The sequence below is a fragment of the Vipera berus genome, assembly GCF_964194415.1.
Source record: "Vipera berus genome assembly, chromosome: 2".
NCBI classification, from domain to species: domain Eukaryota; kingdom Metazoa; phylum Chordata; class Lepidosauria; order Squamata; family Viperidae; genus Vipera; species Vipera berus.
Window position 1 is genome coordinate 9,161,970 of NC_138203.1, and position 27,348 is coordinate 9,189,317.

Below are 27,348 nucleotides of genomic sequence, written 5' to 3' on the forward strand. Positions count from 1 at the left end.
GATAGAGGATCAAAGCTCCGGTATCTTGTTTCATGTTTTGTTTGTTTGTGTAATAAATTTGGCAGACGTATTCCAGCCTCTGCCGTTTGTACAGGGGTTGCCTTTCTGCAAGGCCGGTAGCAGGCTGGTACAGAACAGCAGGTATGATTTTGTTCTTCCAACTGTTATTTTTAGATCCGCCTTTCAAAATAAAAATCCTTCTCAGGCAGCTGGCATCAAGATGCAACCTTTTTTTAAAAAAAAATTGCATCAGCTACGGCGGCCCACTGGACCGACAGACAACGGAGGATCCATACAATAATTTAACCAAGTCAGATACAAATGAAATGAGGGGTCCTTGGTGCTCTTTGAGCTTGGTTGCTTTCTTGGAGATGTTTCATGAGCCAACTAGGTAACATCAGTGCTAGAAGGGAGTGGGGTTTGCAGAGTAGAGGAGCAGGGAGGAGGAGAGAGAGAGAGAGAGAGAAGGGGAGAAGGAAGAGGGGGAAGACTGTGAGGATCCTTGGCGCTCTCTGAGTGTCAGGACCCACCCCAATCCACGTCTTAGGAAAACAAAAACTCTTGGAGTCAGTTCTAGTCCAAAAGGAATTTTTACTAGGACATGTTTGGTTGTGGAAATACAAGACAGGACCTGGTATTGTTTTACAGATTGAGACTTTATAAGGAGTTCCTGGTTCAACCCCCCTTCCCTCAACCCCATTTGGTCAGCCCCCCCCATCATTTACTTCGTGTCATCCCTTTCGTGGGAAAAAGGGATCTTTACGGTTATTGCCTTCTTCCTTTACAGATTCAAATGGAGACACAGGCCATATGCCTCCTTCCCTAATCCTCCCCTTTGTTCCCCCAGTTCAAAAGGTTTCCCTTGGTCTTTGAAATAACCTAAGGCAGGCTGAATCCAGGAGGGGGGGGAATAATGTTTTAAACATACATTTATGAATGTGATATAAATGGATTCTGACACTGAGCTTGGTTGTTGTTGTTGTTTTTGCATCTTTCATGACCCAACTAGATAGCATCATCAGTCTTAGAAGGAAGGGAGTTTGTGAGAAAAAAATGGAGACGACTGTGTAGTCCCAACTGCGCTGTGAGCTTGTTTTTTTTCCCCTGCAGACATTTCACGACCCAACTACGTAGCAGCATCAGTGCATCCGAAGGGTATTAATGATGTGACCGAGTTGGGTTATGAAACGTCCGCAATAAACCCACCAACCCAGAGAGCACCAACCGACTCCACAAGTCAGTTCCAAACTTGACAGCAACTTTTGCTCAACGTGTTACCCAAAACAAGGCTGAATCCCAGGTCTGCATAGTTTCGGGGAGATTTTTAGCATTCCACTCAAAGCGATTTCCTTCCGTCCCCCTTTTTTTCCTATGCCTTGTGCAAATCCAGGAATATAAATTGCGTTCAGACAATATCGGTTGTGCCAAGATGGCGCTTGATCAGGCACCTTGTTGGGGGTCAATTCTCCATTTGGGAGGCTCCGGAATCTTGATGGCCCTTGCTAAGACTGGCTACTTTCTGGGTGTGCCTGGGGGGGGTCCTCCTAAAAATGAAGCAAGGTTTTAGCAGACCAAAAGTAGCACCTGCTCTTTCTGACTTCCTCAGGTCAGGCTGGATGGAGGCCATCAAGGTCAGGGGTCTTCAAACTTGGCCCTTTTATGACTTGTAGACTTCAACTTATTGCCTTATTGCCTCCTGCACCTGCTCTGGCACTGACAGTTAAAGATTTACAGGACGCTTTGGAAAAGGATTCACAACAAATAGCAGATATTATAGATGAAAAGATGGAAAAGATGGAGGAGAAGTTTACAGCAATGAGGGCAGACATCTTGCCTGCACTTCAAGGTATGGCTTTATGTATTGAATGCTTGGACGAAAAAATGGAAGATCTTAGCCAAAATAACCAGATTAGAAGCAAAAGTGTTAGAGAATGAAAATGTGATGGATAAAATGGATGGTGACTTGACTCTGGTCCAGTACCACCAGATGGAGTTTGCTATCAGAATCAGAGGCTTAAAAGAGAATCCTAAAGAAGATTTAAAGCAGATAGTCTCTGAGGCTTTGGAAGGGGTACTGGAACAGTCAGCAGCTGAAATTGAGGGAAATATAGAAAAAAATCTTTCGTGTGAATTCATGGATTGCAAGGCAAAGGAAGTTACCTAGAGATGTGGTGGTTTACTTCACAAAGAGCAATTAGGAATGAAGTTATCCAAGTTTCTTATGATACTAAGCTTGTGGTTGCTGAGCAAGAAGTTTTGGTTTTAAAAGAGATTCCTCCAAGAATTTTAAGGAGAAGGAAAGATTTTGCTTTTCTGGCACAGGAACTTAAGAAACGTGATATCAAGTTTAGATGGGAAATACCAGTGGGTATTTATTTATTTATTTATTTATTTATTTATTTATTTATTTATTTATTTATTTATTTATTTATTGATGGGATTTATATCCCGCCCTATCTCCCGAAGGACTCAGGGCGGCTAACAACAAAAGATATAATAAGTACAGAAATCAAGATAAAAATAAAATTGAAATCATCTGTGCAATAAATTAAAATTAAAGATTAAAAAATAAATTAAAAATTCTAAATATAATAATTAAAATGCCTGTCAGTCCAGGTCAGCCTGGTGGAACAGAAGTGTTTTGAGGCCGCGGCGAAAGGATTGGAGGTTTTGGGCCATCCAAAGCTCAGGGGGGAGCTGATTCCATAGGGCTGGCGCTCCCACAGAGAAGGCCCTCCCCCTGGGGGTCGCCAGCCGACATTGCCTAGCTGACGGTACCCTGAGGAGGCCTTCTCTGTGTGAGCGTACTGGACGATGGGAATTTGTTCCCGGCAGCAGATGGTCCTGCAAGTATCCAGGGCCTAAGCCATGTAGGGCTTTAAAGGTAAGTACCAGCACCTTAAATCTCACCCGGAGGGCAACTGGTAGCCAATGCAGCTCACGCAGGAGGGGTGTAATATGGGAGTATCGGGGTGCTCCCATCACAACCCGTGCAGCTGCATTCTGCACCAGCTGAAGCCTCCGGGTGGTCTTCAAGGGCAGCCCCATGTAGAGAGCATTACAGTAATCTATACAGGAGGTAACGAGTGCGTGGGTGACTGTACGTAGGGCATCTCGGTCCAAAAAGGGGCGCAATTGGTATATAAGACGAATCTGTGCAAATGCCCCCCTAGCCATGACTCCAATATGATCTTCAAAACTGAGTCGTGAATCTAGGAGGACGCCCAGATTGCGTGCTCTATCAATGGGAGGTAACATCTCTCCTCCTATAGTCAGAGATGGAACCTCTTGGACTAAACGAGATGACGGTATGTACAGCCACTCAGTCTTGGCCGGGTTGAGTCGAAGCCTGTTTTCTCCCATCCAAATCTGTACCGCTTCCAGGCAACGGGACATCACATCGAGGGCATCACTGGGTTGGTTCGGGGTGGAATGATGGGTATGGTGGTGATGCATGAAGGCACAAGACACCGTTTGGTCACAGTGATTCAGGCACGTGATTTTTACAGCAATGTTCTTAAAGCAACCCCTTTATCACTTTTGGAATCTACAAAGAAAAATGGCGAGGGAAAGCCTCAAGATGCTGAAGGAACAATGCAGGCAGATGAGAAAGCTACTGGAGGGGATCAAATTACAGCTTCATCGGAAGAGGCCAGAGATCAGAGGATGACGCGTGCTGCCTTGAGACGAGCGAGACGAGAGCAAGAGCAAGATCAACAGAAAGTTATGGAATCTTCAAAGCGTACCTATAGTGAAACTGTGGGAGGGGCGCAGCCTAAGGAAGTTAAGGGACTCCTGACAGACGTGTTCCAGAAGCTTCGGGTCGCTAAGGATGGCGATTAAGTTTCTAACCTGGAATGTCAATGGCTTAAACTCACCACAGAAGAGAAAGAAAGTTTTTCAATACTTAAAACAATTTAAGACTGATGTTATTTGCTTGCAAGAAACACATATTAGGCTTATGGACCAAAAGTACCTATTGAACTCTAGATTGGGTACACAATTTATTGCTTCTGCAATGAATAAGAAAAATGGAGTGGTTATTTATGTCAAGAATACTATGACAGCGGAGTTAATAGAAGCAGACAAACAAGGAAGATATGTTATAATAGATTTGCTGTTAGAAGGCAAAAAAACGCTTTTGGTTGGACTGTATGCTCCTAATCAACAACAAGCTGATTTTTATAGTTCATTACACAGTAAGATCATTCAGTTGGATTATAAATCTTTTATTTTTATGGGTGATTGGAACGGTGTCTTGGATGTACAACTGGACAAATGTGGTTCTTCTAGGCATATTCCAAGTCACGCTAGATTGCCTAAATCCTTTTTTGACATGAAGGATGATTTGGAGTTGCGAGACATTTGGAGAGAAAGACATTTACAAGAAAAGGATTATACTTTTTTTCTGATAGACATCAATCTTTTTCCAGGATTGATTTTATATTACTGACTACAGGGAGTGCAGAATTATTAGGCAAGTTGTATTTTTGAGGATTAATTTTATTATTGAACAACAACCATGTTCTCAATGAACCCAAAAAACTCATTAATATCAAAGCTGAATATTTTTGGAAGTAGTTTTTAGTTTGTTTTTAGTTATAGCTATTTTAGGGGGATATCTGTGTGTGCAGGTGACTATTACTGTGCATAATTATTAGGCAACTTAACAAAAAACAAATATATACCCATTTCAATTATTTATTTTTACCAGTGAAACCAATATAACATCTCAACATTCACAAATATACATTTCTGACATTCAAAAACATAACAAAAACAAATCAGTGACCAATATAGCCACCTTTCTTTGCAAGGACACTCAAAAGCCTGCCATCCATGGATTCTGTCAGTGTTTTGATCTGTTCACCATCAACATTGCGTGCAGCAGCAACCACAGCCTCCCAGACACTGTTCAGAGAGGTGTACTGTTTTCCCTCCTTGTAAATCTCACATTTGATGATGGACCACAGGTTCTCAATGGGGTTCAGATCAGGTGAACAAGGAGGCCATGTCATTAGATTTCCTTCTTTTATACCCTTTCTTGCCAGCCACGCTGTGGAGTACTTGGACGCGTGTGATGGAGCATTGTCCTGCATGAAAATCATGTTTTTCTTGAAGGATGCAGACTTCTTCCTGTACCACTGCTTGAAGAAGGTGTCTTCCAGAAACTGGCAGTAGGACTGGGAGTTGAGCTTGACTCCATCCTCAACCCGAAAAGGCCCCACAAGCTCATCTTTGATGATACCAGCCCAAACCAGTACTCCACCTCCACCTTGCTGGCGTCTGAGTCGGACTGGAGCTCTCTGCCCTTTACCAATCCAGCCACGGGCCCATCCATCTGGCCCATCAAGACTCACTCTCATTTCATCAGTCCATAAAACCTTAGAAAAATCAGTCTTGAGATATTTCTTGGCCCAGTCTTGACGTTTCAGCTTGTGTGCCTTGTTCAGTGGTGGTCGTCTTTCAGCCTTTCTTACCTTGGCCATGTCTCTGAGTATTGCACACCTTGTGCTTTTGGGCACTCCAGTGATGTTGCAGCTCTGAAATATGGCCAAACTGGTGGCAAGTGGCATCTTGGCAGCTGCACGCTTGACTTTTCTCAGTTCATGGGCAGTTATTTTGCGCCTTGGTTTCTCCACACGCTTCTTGCGACCCTGTTGACTATTTTGAATGAAACGCTTAATTGTTCGATGATCACGCTTCAGAAGCTTTGCAATTTTAAGAGTGCTGCATCCCTCTGCAAGATATCTCACTATTTTTGACTTTTCTGAGCCTGTCAAGTCCTTCTTTTGACCCATTTTGCCAAAGGAAAGGAAGTTGCCTAATAATTATGCACACCTGATACAGGGTGTTGATGTCATTAGACCACACCCCTTCTCATTACAGAGATGCACATCACCTAATATGCTTAATTGGTAGTAGGCTTTCGAGCCTATACAGCTTGGAGTAAGACAACATGCATAAAGAGGATGATGTGGTCAAAATACTCATTTGCCTAATAATTCTGCACTCCCTGTAATGATTTTTTTTCCAGGATTAAGAAGATAAAGATTTGTCCAAGAACTATGTCTGACCATAGTCCAGTTTGGTTGGAGATTGACAAGGATAATAGAGATAGGCGTTCTTGGCGCCTAAATGAGAACTTGTTTAGAAATCAGAGAAATGTGGAAGAATGTAAAAAACAGATGAAGGATTTTTTTGAAACTAATATGAACAAGGGTACTTCTATTGACATGGTTTGGGATGCTAGCAAAGCTTATATGAGAGGGGTGTTAATATATATGAACAACAAATATAGACGTAATTTGGAATTTAGGAGGAAAGAACTAGAGAATGAAATTAGGGAAAAAGAAAAGGCCCTAATTTTGAATCCATCAGATGTGAAGATCAAAGAGGTTATTAATTTTTTAAGAGGACAATTTGATAAGCTGATGGCTGACCAGGTGGCAACTAACATACGGTTTGCTAGGCATAACACTTTTTGCAATGCCAATAAACCAGGCAGATGGCTAGCTTACATGTTAAGGAAGAAGCAAAGGGCTTCTAACATAGATAAAATAGAACATAAGGGTAAGGTTGTGTATCAACAGGATCTTATTAAGGAAGCTTTTGTGAACTTTTATTCCAAATTATATGCTAAAGATAAGATTAATGAAGCAGACATTGATGTATATTTGAGGAACGCCAACATCCCGGTTCTTACACAAGAACAAAAGGAAGAGATTAATCAATTGATAACAGAAGAAGAAATTATTTTTGCAATTAAACAATTGAAGGTGGATAAAGCGCCAGGCACGGATGGACTGACTGCGGTGTATTACAAAAATCTACAATCGGAGATGATAAAGCCATTAAGGGAATTGTTTCAGACAATTCAAAGGGGAGGAAGGGTGCCTCCGTCTTGGAGAACTGCTTTTATTTCCCTGATTCCGAAGGAAGATCAGGATGTTACTCAAGTAAGAAATTACAGACCAATATCACTTTTGAACACGGACTACAAGATATTTGCTAAGGTTTTAGCTAACAGATTGATGAGGGTTTTGCAACAGATGATTCATGGGGACCAAACTGGGTTCATTAGTGGTAGACAAATGAAAAATAATGTGAGGCATATAGTAGACTTGTTGGAATTTTTGGAAAGGAACAACCAGATCTCTGCGGCACTGATCTTTTTAGACGCCGAAAAAGCCTTTGATCAACTGGATTGGCAATTTTTGATGAAAGTTTTAGATAAAATGAAATTTGGGGATAAATTCTTACAACCAATTAGGGCATTATATCAAAAACAAACAGCCCGAATAATAGTAAATAATAGTTTGACTGAAGTATGTAATATTGAAAAGGGCACAAGACAGGGGTGTCCGTTATCACCTTTATTATTTATTTTAACACTGGAGATATTACTGATTAAAATACGGAATTCGGAAAAAATTAAGGGAATCCAAATTAGAGATCAGGATTATAGACTGAGGGCGTTTGCAGACGATCTGGTTGTTACAGTGACCCAGCCAGAAAATTCTGTTGTGGACCTGATGGAGATAATAACGCAATATGGGAAGGTTTCTGGATTTAAGGTTTATTTGGGGGTGTATTTGTCACCCTCAAATGCAAAGTTATATAAAAATAATTATGAAAAGTTATGGGGAAAAATTCAAAAAGAATTGGAGAGTTGGAAAAAATTGCAATTGTCTTTATTGGGAAGAATTGCAGCAGTGAAAATGAATGTTTTGCCTAAATTTCTATTCTTATTTCAAATGATACCTATCCTTAAAAAAGACTCAAATTTGGAGAAATGGCAAAAGGGTATCAATAAATTTGTATGGGCAGGGAAAAGGCCATGAGTTAAATTTAAGATTATGCAGGATACGCGTGAAAGAGGTGGTCTTAAAATGCCCAACTTTAAATTATATTATGAAGCTGCTGCGTTGTCAGCGATAAGTGATTGGATTAATCTAACACAAGGGAGATTATTAAATCTTGAAGGCCATGACTTGTTATTTGGCTGGCATGCATATTTATTGTATGATAAGAAGGTAGATAATGTGTTTAAAGTGCATATTTTAAGACAGGCATTGCTGAGAGTTTGGAAAAAGTATAGACATAAGCTAAATTACAAGATACCTTTATGGGCAATACCGAAAGATGCAATAGAAAACATAAACGTTGGGTTCAAACATGATGTGACTACATACAAGGAAATCCTAAGTTTGGAGAGGAACGTATGGTGTTTGAAGCCGTACAATCTTTTGCGAGATGAGAAGATTGTTCAAACTTGGTTCCAATATACTCAATTACGTGCCAGGTGGAAAGAAGACCAGAAAATTGGTTTCTCAATGACTGATGAAAATTTGATAAAGCAAATTAGAAATCAGGGTCCAGCACATATCAAACGGATATATCTTGCATTGATAGAAATTGACTCAGAAACAGAACTTGTTAAAGATTGCATGATAAAGTGGGCTCAGAATATTCAAGAAGTTATCACAATGGACACTTGGGAAAAGATCTGGGTGAGAAATGTAAAATTTACGCAAGCCCAAAATTTAAGAGAGAACTTTTATAAAATGTTTTATAGGTGGCATTTAGATCCTAAAAAGCTTGCAAGTATGTATCCGAACTATCAGCCTAAATGTTGGAGGTGTGGTGGCGAAGACGCAACCCAGTCTGCAGCCGTCCCGTCCAGGGCAGATTGCACAATTCGGATGCGTGTTTTGTCACTGGGGATGTCCCGTCCGTACTCTTCCATGTAGCTGAGGACTTGGGTTAGGAAAAATCCCAGTCGTGATGGCTCCCCCTTGAATTTTGCTTCCAGGGGTGGGAATCTTTGGCTGGATCGTTGTTTGCGCCGCAGAGTGTATCGCTCCTCATCTCGATCCCCATCTGTGGGTCTGGGGGGGGGTGGGTACCGCTGAGTCAGCGGCTCCTGTTCCATTGGACAGCCCTGGGGTTTCAGGTGTTGGATCCCTTCCGTTACCCCTCCAGTTGCGACCCCAGGTGTTGTGGTTTCCAGCTCTCTCCTCCCTTAGTGAGCTCAGGGTTGTTTTCATCAAGTCAATAGCTTTTTCCAGAATCCGCTCTTCCTCACTGGCGTGCAGGGAGTTCTCCATCTCTTGTTTCCATTCCGGTTGGTGGTCGCTCCGTCTCAGGGTCACTTCTCTCGAAGCCTTTTCCCACTCACTTTTCCTTCCAACGCCCATCGACCACCGGGGTTTTTGTTCGTGCTGCTCCGCCGTTTCCTCCCAGGAGGAATATGATGCTTCAGCTTCCCAATGTTTCTGGGAGTTCGGCTGGGAGGAAGGCTCCTTCTCCGTGGGGCTTCCTTCCCTTCTTGCTTCATCGTCAGACATCATATTTATTTGCAAAGTCCCCCGGTAAGGTTCTTCTTCCCGGGTTGACTTTCGTTGCAAGCCCTGTCTAATGTCAGGACCCACCCCAAACCACGTCTTAGGAAGACAAAAACTCTTGGAGTCAAATTGTTAGTCCAAAAGGAATCTTTACTATGACATGCTTGGTTGTAGGAAATGAGACAGGGCTTAATATTTCCACGATGTAAACCCTTATAAAGAGTTCCCGGTTTAACCCCCCTTAATCCCCATTTGGTCAGTCCCCCATCCTTCCTCTCGTATCATCCATCTCGTGGGAAAAAGGAAGTTAGGACCCTTTTGTTTATTGCTGTCTACCGTGACAAAAACCAGATGCTAGCCCCCCCTTTTGTTTCCCCAGTTCAAAAGGCTTCTCCTTTCCTTTGAAATGCCTATTGCCGGTTCAATACACATCTATCCTCTTCTCTTCGGGAGATGGCAGAATCCATGGGATATGTTTGAAACATTCCATTTATGAATATGATATAAATGGATTCTGACAGGTATAAGGTTTCCTGCCTGAGCAGGGGGTTGGACTAGATGACCTCCAAGGTCCCTTCCAACTTTATTATTATTATTATTATTATTATTATTATTATTATTATTATTATTATTATTATTATTATTAAATACAGGAAGAATCCCCTGGCAAGCTGAACATACTGACTTGGAAAGCTACTTGGCAAAAGAAGAAAGCTAGAATTAGATTCAAGAGATTTGACTCGATTTACCAGATGGAGTACTATATGATTAAACACTCGTTTGAATATGGTTAAAAGAATAGATAAATTTTGGATATAGAGGGGCCCTACAGTAAGAGGGATAAGACATGCAAGTAGTATAGTATCTTTTATAACATATGAAATGTAAAAATATTGGGATGGTGTGTGTGAATGAAAAGTTTAGCTGTGTAAAGGCAATTAACTTTGAGAAAATCATGACTGATAAAAATGGTTTGAACACGGAGGGAAAACTAAGCTTAAATAAGAATCTTGAAAAAAGGACACATAGTGACTCAATAAGATGGCCTTTATAAATGCAATTGAAACATAAGCCAATTAGAAAAGATGTTATACGTTGATGTTATTGTTATTTGTACAAACCCAAGAAAAATGTTTATATTTAACCTTGTATGCATTGAAAGTATTGGATTTGTTTGATGTTGACAAAAGGGAGAATACTACTGGAAGAAGAGAAGATCCAGGAAAAATATCATTAACTAATATATTGAGTATGGAATTTTAGAAATTAATTATTGTTAAAAATCAATAAATTATGTTAAAAAAAGAAGAGGGGGGTCAACCTACTCTCCAAGGCAGGGCAAGAAGCAACGGATGGAAACTAATGAAGCAGAGAAGCAACCTGGAATTAAGGAGAAACTTCCTAACAGTTAGAACAACTAACCAGTGGAACAACCTGCCTCCAGAAGTGGTGAATGCTCCAACACTGGACGTTTTTAAGAAGACACCGGACAACCATTTGTCTGAAATGGAATAGGGTCTCCTGCCTGAGCAGGGGGTTGGACTAGATGACCTCCAAGGTCCCTTCCAGCTCTATTCTGATTTTCTAAGATGATAAACTACAGATGATAAATGTATAGACATGAGGGTGGAGCATCATGAATTCCAGCAAGTAGGTGAGGGCTTTTCTATGTGACAATTTCCAGGAAGAGGATGATGAGGGACTTTTGAGATGGGGCTGGCATAGTGCTGTGTGGTGACCTTTATGATGCGCTCAGAACACATCATACAAAGACCCTGTTTATATTTAAACCCAGCCCAGGACTTTAGCTATCTGGATTTTTTTTTCCAGTATGGAGCTGGCAGCTCCATGTTTTGGCATTTTAGCTCTTCAGAAATTGATTATACTTCTCGGCAAAAATGCCCCTTTGATCTTAGTTTTCTTTATTATCTGGAAAATCTTGAAAACTTTCACAGTGTGGCGTGTGGCTTTTGAGCTGATCCAAAGCAGCTTGAAATTCCTCTTGGACCCTCGTAAATGGTTTCCCAAGGCAGAATCTGTAAGAGCAACAGGCAAGTCTAGGCAAACTAAAGTCCAGATTTGCTCCGGTACCAAGACAGGGCTCTCTTTCCTCCCAGAGAGCAGCCGGAACCTTCTGGAATTCCACATCCAGTGGAAGAGAATCCAGCATGCATGGGGCTTGCCATCAACAGTGCTAAAATCGTTGCAAGCTTTTGCCCCACCTCTCTTTAAAGCAGAGAAGATCACCGCAGACACTGTGATCAAGATTCCCCCACGGGATAGAGGAGAAGTGCAAATCCTCAGTCAAGACCTCGATTTTCTCAGCGTTGAGGAAAAGGAACTCTTGGAGGCCCATCTGAGACATCTTACATCAGAGCACAGATGGGGACTTCCAGAAAGGGTTCGGGAATCTCTGAGGGCCTTCCTACCACCCAGATCTCCTTCTCATCCTGGGATGACTGGATTCCAGCCTCTCTTGCCTTTACCACCCAAATCCTTATGGAAAAGTGGACCTGATTTGCAAACCACAGACATCTATGAACCGGTATTGTTTAAGCCAGAGCAGAAGACTTTAGAAAAGCCCAAGAGCAAAGTTGGCAATAAGAGACAGAGAGCAACAGGCAAGTCTAGGCAAACTAAAGTCCAGATTTGCTCCGGTACCAAGACAGGGCTCTCTTTCCTCCCAGAGAGCAGCCGGAACCTTCTGGAATTCCACATCCAGTGGAAGAGAATCCAGCATGCATGGGGCTTGCCATCAACAGTGCTAAAATCGTTGCAAGCTTTTGCCCCACCTCTCTTTAAAGCAGAGAAGATCACCACAGACACTGTGACCAAGATTCCCCCACGGGATAGAGGAGAAGTGCAAATCCTCAGTCAAGACCTCGATTTTCTCAGCGTTGAGGAAAAGGAACTCTTGGAGGCCCATCTGAGACATCTTACATCAGAGCACCGATGGGGACTTCCAGAAAGGGTTCGGCGATCTCTGAGGGTGTTCTTGCCACCCAGATCTCCTTCTTGCTTTGAGATGACTGGATCCCAGCCTCTCTTGCCATATCCACCCATAGCTAGAGCGCAAGCTAGAGCGCAAGCGCGATAGCTGACAGCGCAGCACGAGGACTCTAGCTGTCAAAACGCCGACACAGCCGATTGGCCCAGCTTCCCGGCGGGAGAAGCCGAACCGCTGATTGGAGGAACCAACTTCTAGCTGGCTATATAAAGAACTCAAACCGGCAGAGTTTTGCCGGGTGTACCTCAATAAACCTGTAACCCGAGCCTGCTGTCTCCGCGTGATCCTTGCACCCGCGAGCCACTTCACAGGCCACAGCCCACTACCAGGCTGTGGCTTATTCGGAACTGAGCCATGTGAGCAGTGGGCTGGCATGCACATGCGCATGCAGCTCAACTCATGCAAACAGCAGGCTAGCGCACACTTGAAGTCAAGTTGAGCTGTGCACAAGCATCGGCCCATTGCTCGTATGGCCTGGTTCCTGTCTCCCCCACCCCTAGCCGTGCCACCAAGCCGCAAAGGTTGGGGACCGCTTGTCAACTGTCCAGTTGGCATTTCCAGAAAAAGAAACTCCTCAGACATGATTTTACCAAGAGTCTAATACTTTACTGAAATTTTACATTGGCGCAGAAGAAGCAAAACCAGCTCTTGATTTTCCGGCTCAAAGGCTTGCTTAGCTAAACAATAAATTCCCTCATCCCCACCCACCAGGTGTTCATATTGTCCAATAGTAACATTTGTTCTTATTATGGAAACAGTCCACTTCCCTGCTGAGCACCTGCATTAGTGACCTTGGCTCTCAGAAGCCTCGGTTGCCTAGAAACCACTCCTCCCAGTTCTGCATCCCATCCCACTGTAAAGCTATAAGGGAGGGTAAAAGGGCGAATCAGTCTTGACACTACTGCTGTAGTCCAATCCCCTGCTCAAGCAGAAGACCTTATACCATTCTGGACAACTGGCTGTCCACTCTCTTCTTGAAAGCCTGGAGGGATGAAGCACCACAGACTGGTCACTCATGTGCTCCTCAAAGAGGAGGGGTCATTTTTTTACTGCTGGCTAAGTCCTCGATTTATGACCACAACTGGGTCCAGAATTTAGTTGCTAAGCAAGTTAGTGGTTAAGGAAGCTGCACCCAATGGTCAAGTGAACCATTGCGGTTGTTAAGGGAATCATGTGGTCGTTAAACGAATCGGCTTCTCCCCCTTGACTTTGCTTGTTCGAAGCCAGCTGGGAAGGTTGCAAATGGGGCTCACCTGACCCTGGGATGCTCAGTTGTGGTTGTAAGTCGAGGACTACCTATACAACAATCCTGCAAGTCATGAGTAGGACCAATTTGGTTGCTGGTCAGCATCCCAGTCCAGTTCAAAATGCTGGTCATCCCCCCCTGAAGCTCTTTATGCTTGTTGAAATAATTTTACAATTTAAGTAATTTTATTCATGCACTCCCTGTGAACTTCGTTAATCATATACGTGCCTGTAGCCAGAAGACAGTATATTAATAAATATTAATAAAGGAGAATATTTGTAGCTCAGAGTTGGAAGTGTAGGGTCCTTGGTGCTCTCCAAGCTTGGTTGTTTTCTTGCAGACATTTCAGGACCCAACTAGGTAACATAATCAGTGCTAGAAGGGAGGAGGAGGAAGAGGAGGAGGAGGAGGAATGTGGGGTCTTTGGTACTCTCTGAAATGGGTTGTTTTCTTGCAGACATTTCAGGACCCAACTAGGTAACATCATCAGTGCTAGAAGGGAGGAGGAGGAGGAGGAGTCTTTGGTGCTCTCTGAAGTGGGTTGTTTTCTTGCAGATGTTTCATGACCCAACTAATTAACATCATCAGTCCTAGTAGTCCTAGTCTGGGTTGTGAAACATCTGCAAGAAAACAATCAAGCTCAGAGAATACTGTCTCCTCAGAAACTATATTGCAAAGACAATATAAGGTTGCAAATACTCTTCAACTAGTTTAGGCGATAATTGACAGCCAGGCTGAAATTGATTAAATCAAGCAAATAATAGCAAACAGGGAAAATCCCTTATAATACAAACTTCCCTGAGCATATAGATGTGGCATTCCAGAATCAGCACATAGACACCTGCCAAAGAAAAGATCTACACACTCAGCAAAATAAGATAAGGCCATCCCTACTGGAACTGCATGTCCACCAAATTAAACATTACAAAGGGCATATTCGCACACACCTCACAAAGGACCATCTTTCTTATAAGTATTACCAGCCTGTATATCCAAAATTGTAGCTACTCCAAGGGCTGTTTCTATGCTCTTGAAAAACAGAACAATAGAATTGGAAAGGACCTTGGGGGTCTTCTAGTCCAATCCCCTACTCAAGCAGGAAACCCTATACCAGTGGTGGCAAACCTATGGCACGGTTGCCAGAGGCGGCACTCGGAGCCCTCTCTGTGAGCATGCGCACCTCACTCTTTGGCTAAGTTTTTGCAGGAAAAAGCCATTTCTCAAGCCCCTTCCTAGCCAAAACAAGCCTCTGGAGCAAGCACACTGTTTTTAGCTTTGAATTATATCAAATCTGACACTAGAAACAGATTAACAAATGACCTGAGTGCTGCACGTGTTGCTCTCAAACTTACAAAGTATAAGCCAAGGTTAGACAAATTATCAGCATGCATACAACAGCAAAAATCACATTAATTGTACAAAAGCATGCCAAAGGCAAACTTTTACCTTTCAGTAAAAAGTTGTTTGAATTGAAAGCTTTGTTATTGTGTTTTTTCTTTTAAGACAAAAGATGTTAATGTATGAGTTGTTTTTTTATAAACGAAAACCTCAGTATTCCAATTAAATTGCCGTGTTGGCACTTTGCAATAAATAAGTGGGTTTTGGGTTGCAGTTTGGGCACTTGGTCTCTAAAAGGTTCGCCATCACTGCCCTATACTATTCAGGACAAATGGCTGCCCAATCTTTTCTTGAAAACCTCCATTGGTGGAGTAACCAGAACTTCTGGAGGCAAGTTGTTCCACTGATTAATTGTTCTCACTATCAAGAAATTCCTCTTTAGTTCTAGGTTGAATCTCTCCTTGATTGGTTTCCATCCCTTGGTTTTGTGTTGCCTTCTGGTGCGTTGGGGAATAGGTTGAACCCCTCATCTTTGTGGCAACCTCTCAAACACTGGAATACTGCTATCATGTTGCTCCAGATCCTTCTTTTCATTAATCTAGGCATACCCAATTCCCACAACTTTTTCTTCATACTGTATGTTTTAACTTCAGGCCTCCAGTCATCTTTGTTGAATATACTACTTCTTCTTCAAGCAGTGACTCCGGTGTCATTTTTATGCAAATCCTGGCTCAAACCGGAGCAGGATATTCTTCTGACATGCTAGTTGGGGATTATGGAAGGGATGGATCCCTGAAGGGGATCCCAGTTGAAAAGATCTTCCACATGGCCAAGTCCCACTTGCTCTAAGTCCAGAGGGCTACCATAAGCCTCATAGCCAGGCATGTGAATCAGATGTATGACTGCGATGCAACAGGTAATGCAAAAGCTGAGCTGAGCTGAGCTGGCCTTTGAAGGTTTCCAGATCTACTACCCATCGCACCAACCTTCCAATCCTTGAGGGGCCCAAGGAAAGCAGGTGTGAACTCCACCTTTACTCTTCATCACCTGGGAAGCGGGGGAAATCCGGAGGATAGTAGGAAGTCAGAACTAAGCCAGGATTCTTCGCACAAACTGCCTGCAATTTCCACTTCGTGTTTTGGTTTAACGATTTCATGGTAAGTCTGGAAGGAGGAGAAACAAAGCAAAGCATCAGAATTGGGACACTCTCAAGAACACCAATTGGCTTGCAAATCTCTGCTCATCAGCAGCTCTTCAGGGAGTTGGGGGTCAAGCTATTCTCCAAAGCACATGAAGGCAGAAGCAATGGAAGAAAACTAATCAAGGAGAGAAGCAACATAGAACTAAGGAGGAATTTCTTGACAGTTAGAACAATTAATCAGTGGAACAACTTGCCTCCAAAAGTTATGAGTGCTCCATCACTCGAGGTTTTCAAAAAGAGATTGGACAGCCATTTGTCTGGAAATGGCATAGGGTTTATTTCTGAGGAGAGGGTTAGACTAGAAGAGCTCCAAGGTCCCTTCCAACTCTGTTAGTCTGTTTCTGTTCTGTTATTCTGTCACTCTGTTGCTCATCTTCCTTCCTCTGTCCTGACCACTTTCTACAGGGGGAACGATCGAGAGCATCCTTTCATGCAGCATCACAGTCTGGTTTGGAAGCCTCACTGCTTCAGACAGGAAGGCGGTGCAGAGAGTGGTGAGGATGGCCGAAAAGATCATTGGCAGTTCCCTCCCTCCCATCCAGGACATAGCACAGAAGCGTTGTTTGAGCACGGCCCGTAAGATTATCTGGGATAGTACTCATCCTCTTCGCGACCTGTTTTCCTTGTTACCTTCTAGGAGGAGACTTTGTGGTATCCGCAGCAGAACATCCAGATTCAGCCATAGTTTCATTCCGTACAGCATTAACCTTGTGAACTCTCAAGCTTCCTCCTTCCGTTATATATTCAAGATGGGCAGTATTTAATATTTTATTGTTCTGTATATGTAGGGGTATAGGTCTATACATATGTTGTGTATAGTATGGTTTAGGTGTGTGTCATGTATGTGTTTGACTTTGAGAGCGGGCAACTAAATTTCATTTTTGATGTGTGCCGTTATGCCCACAGTAAAAAAAATGACAATAAAGGTTATCTTATCTATTCTGCTGAGAGATATGTCGAAAGAGGTCAGCCTTTTGAGCAAATTCTGGCGTAAATTCATGAGCCACAGGGCCTTGTTTTGGAAGCTGATATGGGTGTTGCCCACCGGCCAGGTGGTTGGGAGACCTCCTGACAAAACATTATGCAGAGATTAAATCATCTTTATTTTTCATAGCATCTTTTGGCAGACTGGGAAATTCAACGAATCTGGGCTGGAAGATGAGAGTCAACTTAAGATGGCAAGGATGTCGCCTCTGTTCCCACTCAAAGCTCAAAGGACTTTATTTTGGTCGTTGACCAAGATCCACTCAAAAAAAGAAAATAAAAGAAAGACAAGCTAAATGTACCATTCCCAATGATAACAGAGTTGGAAGGGACCTTGGGAGCCCCTTCCAGCTCTATTATTCTTTTATAATTATTTATTATTTATCATATGGATAGCAATATTCCAATATTTGAGGGGCCGCTACAAAGATGAGGGGTGTGTGTGTGTCAAACTATTTTCCCAGGTTCCTGGACAAACTGTACACTTACGTCAACTTTTGAAGCTTGCAGCGCCTTTGTATCAACTTCTGGCACAGCTGCCTGATTCCTTTATCTCCCAGGCTGTTATCACCCAGGTTCAGCTCCAAGAGGGTCTGGCTAGTCTCCAAAATAGAGGCCAGGTTTTCACAGGCAAGGGCTGTCATGCCACAGGAATGTAAACTGCAAGAGAAGAAAGACAAGGACACCTGTGACCCCAGATTCGCTTAACCACCATGTTCCTAACTTAACAACTGCCGTGATTCGCTTAACAAATAATGCACGAGAAGTCGTAAAATCAGGCAAAATTCACTTAACAAATGTCTCACTTAGCAACAGAAATTTTGTTGTCATAAGTCGTGGACTGCCTGTTCTGGTTCTCAACCTACAAACATTTGTTTAGCGACGGTCCCAGGTTAGGATGGTGCTGAATGGATGGTGGTTAGGAGTGGCCCTCAGAGTTCCAGCCATTCCAGAAACCCAGATTGTGATCTTAGTCAAGCTATTCTCCAAAGCACCTGAAGGCAGGACAAGGAGCAACGGATGGAAACTTATCAAGGAGAGAAGCAGCCTGGAACTAAAGAGAAATATCCTGACAGAACAATTAACCAGTGGAATGGCTTGCCACCAGAAGTTGTGGTTGCTCCATCACTGGAGGTTTTCAAGAAGAGATTGGATAACCATGTTGTTTAAAATGTAAATTATCACAGCCTTTTTCTCATTTTCTTCTTGTGATAACACGGGAGCACAAATATCTGACAGTGGTTTGTTCAAAGAATTGTGGTGTGATATATAACATGAAACAACAACATTCAGGGAGCATACAGAATACAAGATAGTTATCCAGGGGTAGGCAACCTTGGCTCTTTTATGACTCGTGGACTTCAACTCCCAGAATTCCTGAGCCAGCATGGCTCATCTTGGAAACTCACCCTTTCCCCTCAGCATGGCTGGCTCAGGAATTCTGGGAGTTGAAGTCCACGAGTCATAAAAGAGCCAAGGTGGCCTAACTCCTGTTATATACAAACCGCTCAAGATTCCAACTGCAATTCTCCTCAGACACTGTCTCTTAAAGGGATACTACCCCCAAATACTCTGTTGACTCATTCTCTATATAACACTTCTGCTGGTCAGCTGCTAAATTATAATTACCTTGACAAGCCACTTGTCTGAAATGGTATAGAGCAGGGGTGTCAGACTCGCCACATCACACAATGTGTCGCGATGTATCGTGATCTTTTTTCCATTGCTGACAGTGGGGTGGGCGCGGTTTCTGTATGATGAAACCAGCCCGCGGGCTGGCAGTTTGACACCCCTGGTATAGAGTTTCCTGCCTGAACAGGGGTTGGACTAGAAGACCTCCAAGGTCCCTTCCAAGTCTGTTATGAATTAATCAGTGGAAGGGCTTGCCTTCAGAAGTTGTGGGTGCTCCATCACTCGAAGCTTTCAAGAAGAGACTAGACCAGGGGTGTCAAACTCAATTTCATTGAGGGCCACATCAGCATTGCGGTTGCCCTCAGGGGGCCGGGTGGGTGTGGCCTGGGTGGGCGTAGCCTACTGGGTGGGCGTGGCTAGAGTGCATATGGCCTACTGGGTGGGTGTGGCCAGCTCTACATTGTTCGCATCAAGGGTGCCTATGGGGGCCTGGGCAGGAGTGGGACAGATCTGAGGGTCTCTGGCAGAAGGAGGGTCTCTGGGCCAGGGCCAAAGCAGTGGGGGCCGTTCCCTCACTGTTTCCAGGAAGGCTTCGCGGGCCACATGAAACCACTTCGCGGGCCGGATCTGGCCCCTGGGCCTTGTGTTTGACATGTCTGGACTAGACAGTCATTTGTCTGGAATGGTATAAGATCTCCTGCTTGAGCAGTGGGTTGGAGTAGAAGACCTCCAAGGTCCCTTCCAACATTGTTATTCTGCTGAGTGCTTTGGCAATCAGCTTGTATTTATGGCTGGTTACCAAACACACCGTGATCGCATGATCGGTTTTTTTTGCCACTTTCCCCACTGCAAACAGAAAGAAGGGAATTGCTGGTGATATCTGAGGGCAAGGGTGCCTGTTTGGGTGTTTTCCTACTTCCGACTCATGCAAAGGTCTCCAAGAAGCACAACTGTGACATTCACACAACCAGCTACATGCTCTGTAGGATGGTTATTATAAGTCTAGTTGAGACAGCAGCGAAGGACCAAGGATGAAGGCATTGCCAGAGGGCGTGTGCAGGATGCAAATATTGTAAGCTGCCCAGAGTCATCTTGGACAGTGAGATGGGCAGCATATAAATTTGATTAAAAATAGTTATTTAGTTTTGCTTCTCACCTTTATTAATTTTACAAATAAGGCAGTGAGCATATGCAACATACCTTCCTCCTCCTATTTTCCCAAAGTCATCCAGCTGGCTCTTGTGCCCAAGGCAGGACTAGAACTCGCCATCTCCTGGTGACTGGTCTAAAGTTACCCAGCTGCCTGTCATGCTTAAGGTGGGCTAGAAGTCTCAATCTCCTGCTGATTGGCCCAAAATCACCCAACCGGCTTTCATGGGTGTGGGAAGTAAGCCCCCCAGAGAAGGAAATATTAAAAGGGCAGAAAAAATATATTTCCTCAAAGGATCTTAAAGAGGCAGAAAAGAATGCCCAGTTTTTTTCTTAATAGCCTCAAGTCTCCCTCCCCCAAGCAGAAACCAGCTCTGTAGAAATGCAGGTGTAAGCCATTCAGGAAGGTTGGAGCTAGAAGATTAAGAAGACAAAGACACCTAAAATCTACATACCCCACCCAAACTCTAGGACAGGACATAATAGGATTAACTCACAGAGGCCAAAGGGGCACAGGTCAAAATACATGACACAGGAAATGCAAAGCCTCAAAACAGGAACAGGAAACAACTCCAAACAAAAGGCTCCACAGGATATAAAAACCCACTCCCTACATGTGCTCACCCCTTTTTTCTCTTTTCTGCCAGAGCCATCTTCCTGTCTGGCTCTCCTCTTCAATAAACTGCAACCTTCTTTCTAAAGCAGTCGCCATGTTGTTTATTCCCGGCTTGGACTGAACCACGTTGAAGACTTTTCCTTCAACATGGGTAAGGTGGGACTAGAACTCACTGTCTCCTGGCGATTGGCCCAAAGTCACCCAGTGACTTTGCCATTTGCTCAGGGGATCCAACCAGGAGGCAAATCTTCCCCCAACCTTTTAATCTTCTAATAAATTTCTTTTCATTTTCAGAATTAAAATTCAGGATGCTTTTTTTTCTTTTCATTTCCGTTTCTGCTCTGGAATGAACCTTTTCCTTCTGAAACAAGCTTGAGAAATTTCCTGGGAGAAGAATGTCTTGGTCACTTCCCTACTCCCTCTGCTGCTCTTGGTGGTGGCTGAAGGAGAAATTGGGGGTGGGGTGTAAACTGGCCTCCCCGTGCCCAGCTGCCAACCGGCTCCAAATGCTGTGGGGAAAACCAGGGGCTCAGATCAGGAAATCCCTCACCCCACTTACATGAGTCTCTGCAGCCCAGAAGAGGGGTGCTTCAGCCCTTGGCACAGCAGCTTTGCTCCCCCATCACCCAGGGGGTTCGCCCCCAGATTGAGCTCCAGAAGAGAATGTCTGGATTCCAGGACCTGTGAAAGGAGCTGGCAGATGGCGGCCGTGAGGTTGCAGGAGTACAGCCTGTAGGAGACAGAGAATGGGGGGGGGATTTGTACCGGGGTTATAGAATCATAGAATCCTAGTGCTTGAAGGGATCCTGGAGGTCTACTCCACCCTTTGCCCAAGTCCTTGTACCAGGGGTCTTCAAACTTGGCCCTTTTATGACTTGTGGACTTCAACTCCCAGAATTCCTGAGCCAGCATGCCTGGCTGAGGAATTCTGGGAGTTGAAGTCCACAAGTCACAAAAGGGCCACGTTTGAAGACCCCCGCTTTATACCATCCCAGGCTGCTCACCTGAGACTTTGAAGTTGGCAGGTGGGCTGAAGAAGCCATTCACACAAGTAGGAGACCCCTGCCTCCTCCAGGGGATTCTCACCCAAGTCCAGACTGGTCAGCCTTGTGTTGGTCATTGCGATGGGTGTCAAGTCTTTGCAGGCAGTGGGGGAGAGGCCACAGTGGTTCAACCTGTGGAAATCAGGAGGCACATAAACATAATTATGGAGGAAATTGGTAGACACACAATCTGCAGGCAGAACTAGAAGCAACAGATGGAAACTAATCAAGGAGAGAAGATAGTTAGAACTAAGGATAAACTTCCTAACAGTGAGAACAGTTAACCAGCGGAATGACTTACCACTAGAACAGTGATGGCGAACCTTTTAGAGACTGAGTGCCCAAACTGCAACCCAAAGCCCATTTATGTTATTGTCGGGTGCCGGGTGGGCGTGGCCCATTGGATGGGCGTGGCCCATTGGATGGGCATGGCCCATTGGATAGGCGTGGCCAATTGGATGGGCATGGCTGTGGTGGTAATGGCAGACTGGGTGGGACTAAAAAGTTCAATCAATTCCAACTTTGCGAGATCTTTTTTTCCCCCGCAAGAAGTTGAAATTGATTGATTGATTGACTGAACCTTTTTTTTTGCACACGGCAGCAGAGGTCTAAAGCGAAAAGGTTTTATAAAACCCAGCTGAAGGCCTAGGACTAGGGCGATGGCATGCGTGCCCACAGAGAGGGCTCTGCGTGCCAGCTGTGGCACGCGTGCCATAGGTTCGCCACCACAGCACTAGAAGTTGTGCATGCTCAATCAATGGAGGTTTTAAAAAAGAAATTGGTCAACCATTTATCTGAAATGGTAGGGTCTCCTGCCTGAGCACGGGGTTGGACTAGAAGATCTCCAAGTTCCCTTCCAGCCCTGTGATTCTGAGTGTAGCCTTGCCTTCAAAGAAGAGGAGGGGTCACCCTATTCTCCAAAGCACCAAAAGACAAGAAGCAACAGATGGAAACTAATCAAGGAGAGAAGCAACCCAGAATTAAGAAGAAATTTCCTGAGAGAACAATCAACCAGTGGAGCAGCTTGCCTTCAGAAGTTGTGGGTGCTCCAACACTGGAGGAGTTTAAGGAGAGTGGACAGCCATTTGTCTGAAATGGTACGGGGTCTCCTGTTTGAGCAGGGGGTTGGACTAGAAGACCTTCATGGTCCCTTCCAACTCAGTCATTCTTTTATTCTCTCATACATCATACTCTATCACACACCGGATCAATATTTCTTAATTTGAAGATGGGTAAACTTCGATTCCCAGAATTCCCCAGCCAGCCATAAGAAATTCTGGGAGTTGGCTGGCTGAGGAATGCTGGCTGGAGAATTCTGGGAGTTGGAAGTCCACCCATCTTCAAGTGCACAAAGTTGAACAACACTACACCAGATATTTTTACAGGGTTTTTGTGGTATAATACAGAGAGTTCTCAACATACAACAGTTCATTTAGTGACCATTCAAAGTTACAACAGCGCTGAAAAACGTGACTTATGACCATTCTTCATAGTTGCAACCTTTGTTGCATCCTCGATGATCACGTGATCAAAATTCAGATGCTTGGCAGTTGGTTCATACCTATGACCAGTGCTATGTTGTGTGATCCCTTTTGCGACCTTCTGACAAGCAGTGGGGAAACCAGATTCACTTAACAACCGAGTTGTAAGTGAAGAACTATCTGTATTGATTGGGATCCTGGACAATCAAATGTTAAGTTTTGAACCCATTGCCAACTCAACTATTCCTTGGGTCTCTTTCTACTTACTGGATCTCTGAAGATTTCAAGAATCCTGGTAAAAGTTGTTGGAATCTTTGAGGTCCAAACTCATAGCCAGAGAGCTGAACTGAATTCAAAGTTTCAGCAGCTGACAGGCAAAATGATAAAGCTTCAAAGTCCAGCTTGGTCAAAAGTTATGTTCTGAGATCCATATTGTGGATATGTTTCATTGTTCTCTGGGCAAAGACGGTGTCCTTCATTTCATAAATACAATGACACAATTCCAGCAGATCCTCCTGTCTTCTAAAGGAGTGAGCCTTGGCTTCTTGATCCACCCACCTTAGCAATTCTGGACAAACCTTACTGGTGGATATCTTGAAGGACCACGATTCTTGAAGGACACTCATCCTTTCCACATTGGACAAGCCGTAGAGAAAATGGATCAACATGAGGTATCTGTTGCTGTTCTCCTTCTTATCACCAAATATCTCACTCAAGTCTTGGTAAGGTGTTCTGGTGGTCTCTTCAGTGTCCAGCAAGTAGAACAAGGCAGCAAGGAACTCCTGAAAACTCAAGTGGGTGAACCTGTACAAGGTTCCCACCTGAACATCTTGGAGGAAAACTTTCTTATTTGCAGAAGGAGAGTCTGAAGTCAAGTAATCCAAGCCACGTTCCTTTAGCTCTTCTTCACGGAAGACCATTGTTCCACGGATCATCCCATCTTTTGCTAGACAGCACAGGTCTTCCAGGTGACTTTGCCTGGAAAAGGTACCCAAGAAACTCAGGAGGAGATGCAGGTGAATTTCGGTGAGTGTTGCAGTTTCTGGGATACCTTGAAGAAGTACTGTCTGTGGGTTTTGTTGAAAAAACCTCCACCAAGAGTGGTGATCTCAGATACTTCAACATTGAGCGTACACCCATGGGCCTTGTGGTCACCAGGAGGTGACACTTCGGAAAGATCTTTTTCTTGAGCAGACCCATCAACAGCTTCACCACCTCTTGCTTTTGATGGGGATCCTTGTCCAGCCCATCAATTGGGACATGAGAGAGCTTCAGGTCCTCCAAACCATCAACAATGAGGAGGAGGTTGTCTTGGTTGGCCAAAACATCCTCCATGGATACCATTCCTGAAGGACAATTGTTGAGGATCATCTCCGTTGCACTCATAAACTTGGTGCCACAGCGGAGCGCATCGCAAGAGATATAAAAGGCGTAATCCAACTTGGTCTGCCATAGTTTATCTGATGCCCAGTCCAACATGAACTTCCACGTGGCTGTGGTTTTTCCTACCCCAGAAGGTCCAAGCAACAAAAGAGTTTTGGAGTTTTCTCCTTCAGGATCTGGATGAAATAAATTCTCCAGATCAATGTTCGGGCCACCTTCCAGATGGGTCTTCATCTCCCAGTACTTTCTCTGCACAGCCATAATCTCATGACCTGTTTGGGGCAGATCTGGTCTCCTCTTCAGAAGAAGATCTACATAGGTCTCTTGCAGGGTCACTCTTGGATTGGGGTGTGGGCCCAGTTGAGGAAGATTTTGAAAAACCTGTTGGATGTGCCTCTTATATTTCTTCTTGCGATCTAAAGAAACACATCAAAAGAAAGCATTTGTAGTTCAGTGGCAGAAATAAAAGAGGTTCCCCTGAGGACCCAGATTGTTGGGGGCAATAAGCTGACTTTGTAATAATGCCGCTTGTGGGGTGTGTGAAAGCCCTAATAAGCAGGCATATACATAGAATGAAGGCTACTGCTAAGCTTGTAAGCCGCCCTGAGTCTTCGGAGAAGGGCGGGATATAAATGGAATTAAAATAAAAAATAAATAAATAAATTTTACAACAGTTCATTTAGTGACCATTGAAGTTATAACGGCACTGGGAACCGTGACTTATGACCATTTTCCACACTTTCACAACCATTGCAGCATCCCCATGGTCATGTGATCAAAATTCAGATGCTTGGCAGCTGATTCATAAGTACTGTCCCAGGGTCAGGTGATCCCCTTTTGTGACTTTCTGACAACTGTGTCACTAGCTTAACAACCAAAATAATTCATTTTAACAACTGTGGCAAGGAGGGTTGTAAAATGGGGCAAAACTCACTTGACAAATGTCTCACTTAACAACAGAGGTGTTGGACTCAGTTGGCTGTAAGTCGAGGACTACCTGTACTTTCTAAGCTAAGGTCCAAATTGTTTCGACAGGGGGTGGGCAAAGGGAAAACCAGGTCAGATAATCTGGGTAGTTGGTTTGTTTAAAAGAGACTTGTAAGTCCAATCTCGGAAAAACACAGCTAGTCCTCAACTTACGAACATTTGTTTAGCAACTGTTCGAATTTACAACGGCACTGAAAAAAGTGGTTTATGACCATTTTTCACATGACCACTGTAGCAGCCCCAGGGTTATGATGGTGTCCCGGGGTCATGTGATCCCCTTTTGCGAAGTTAATGGGGAAGCAGTGTTGGCTAGGGAATTCTGGGAGTTGAAGTTCAAACATCTTCAGGTTGCCAAGTTTGAGAAACATTGGCCCATGCTGGCTCAGAAATAAATCTATTTTTTTAATTTGTTAGCTTACCGTGGTGGCCTTTTGATGCTCGACTTTATTGCAGGTGTAAGGCATCGAGAGATCCCAGATTGCATAGGATGGGAAACCAATTTTAAAAATGCTTTTTTACGTGGTTGGCTCTTGGAGTTAGGATTTGCTATTTTTCAATTGCATGTACCACTGCAAGCGGGATCAACTCGAACTCACTACCTCCCACGACCTGGGAAAACAACTCTGAAGCTTATTTCCAGGGGAAAGGCTCTCCTAATCTTGAGCTTCCACAGTTTTCTGGTCCACCTCAACCCAGAAAACCCCGCAAATAAATTCTAGTCTTCAACCTACGACCACAATTGAGCCCAACATTTCTGATAACAGTCGTTAAGTGAGTTTTGCCCCTTTTTACGACCTCTATTGCCACGGTTGTTAAGCGAATCACTGCAGCTGTTAAGCTAGTAACACAATTCTTAAGTGAATCTGGCTTCCCCATTCTTTGCTGGTCAGATGGGGATCACATGACCCCCGGGACAACGCAGCCGTCATAAGTACGAGTCAGTCGCCAAGCGTCTGTATTTTGATCCCGTGAGCGCGGGGATGCTGCAACGGTCATAAGCGTGAAACTGGTCATAAGTCACTTTCTTCAGTGCTGTTGTGACTGAATGGTCACTAAACGAATGATTGTTACGTCAGGGACTAGCTATATTTCCAGTGCCACCCCTACCTCGCTTCCTTCTCCCAGCCTCAGGCCAGCGAGGGATGGGAGACCACGAGGAAATCCCAGCTGGAAGCATTGTGGAAGAAGCCGCTGACCCCCTCCCCTCTCCAAAAGGTCCCGAGGAAACAACCCGGGTTGGGGGGGGTGTCCCGAAATCCCAGAGTGGATCTAGGCGGAAAGAGGAACCAACCCCCCTTTTCTTTCTTCCTTCCTTCCTTCCTTTTTTTTAACAGCTGAGAAACTTGGCACAACTTTGAGCCCCGATTCGCTTTCCGGCCCGAAGCGAAGCGTCCCGGTCCGGCTCGACCTTGCAGGAGGGTCACTCCGAGGTCCAGAAGTCGTGCCCCGCCAGATCACCGGGACCCTCCCGCAGTCGCGACTGCAATGCGAGCCCCACTCCACGCCGAGGCTTCCCAGCCAGCACCTTTCCCCCCTCCCCCGCCCCCGGGAAGGGGCCGAGCGAGCCTCCAGCAGCAGGGATAGTCTATCTGCGAGGCTCCCCCCCCCCGGGAAAGACCGCCGCTTCGCTGCTCGGCAGGTGCGGGTTCCGGCCGAGAAAGGGCCCGATCCTCCGCCCCGCGCCCTCTGCACTGGCTCAGAGGCACGCTCGCCACTCTCCGCGTCCCCGCCCCGCCTACTTACGGGAGCCACCGGCCGCCGACTCGGGAAGCCGCCGCCGCCGCCGCCTCGGCTCGCCTGGCCAGGCTGGGCCGGGTCGGGGGCGCCGCCGCTGATCCCCGCCCCTGCGTGCCATTGGCTGCGGGCGGGCCCGGGGAGCGCTGATTGGCCGCCCGCGCCGGCTCCCCCTCTCTGCACGTGAGCCGCCGCTGGTC

The 27,348-nt window shown here is 44.7% G+C and overlaps 1 pseudogene across 1 annotated transcript in view; it reads right to left on the reverse strand.

The window, feature by feature from the left end:
* Positions 1-27,344, reverse strand: part of LOC308663096 (NACHT, LRR and PYD domains-containing protein 3-like) — a 120,205-nt pseudogene extending 92,861 nt beyond the window's left edge. Inside the window, exons 1-4 of the transcript XR_014028821.1 lie at positions 27,158-27,344; positions 23,312-24,843; positions 21,525-21,695; positions 21,080-21,250 (exon numbers count right to left, since the gene is read on the reverse strand). The product of XR_014028821.1 is annotated as an NACHT, LRR and PYD domains-containing protein 3-like (transcript). The remainder of the gene's footprint in view (positions 1-21,079; positions 21,251-21,524; positions 21,696-23,311; positions 24,844-27,157) is intronic.
* Positions 27,345-27,348: the final 4 nt, after the last annotated feature.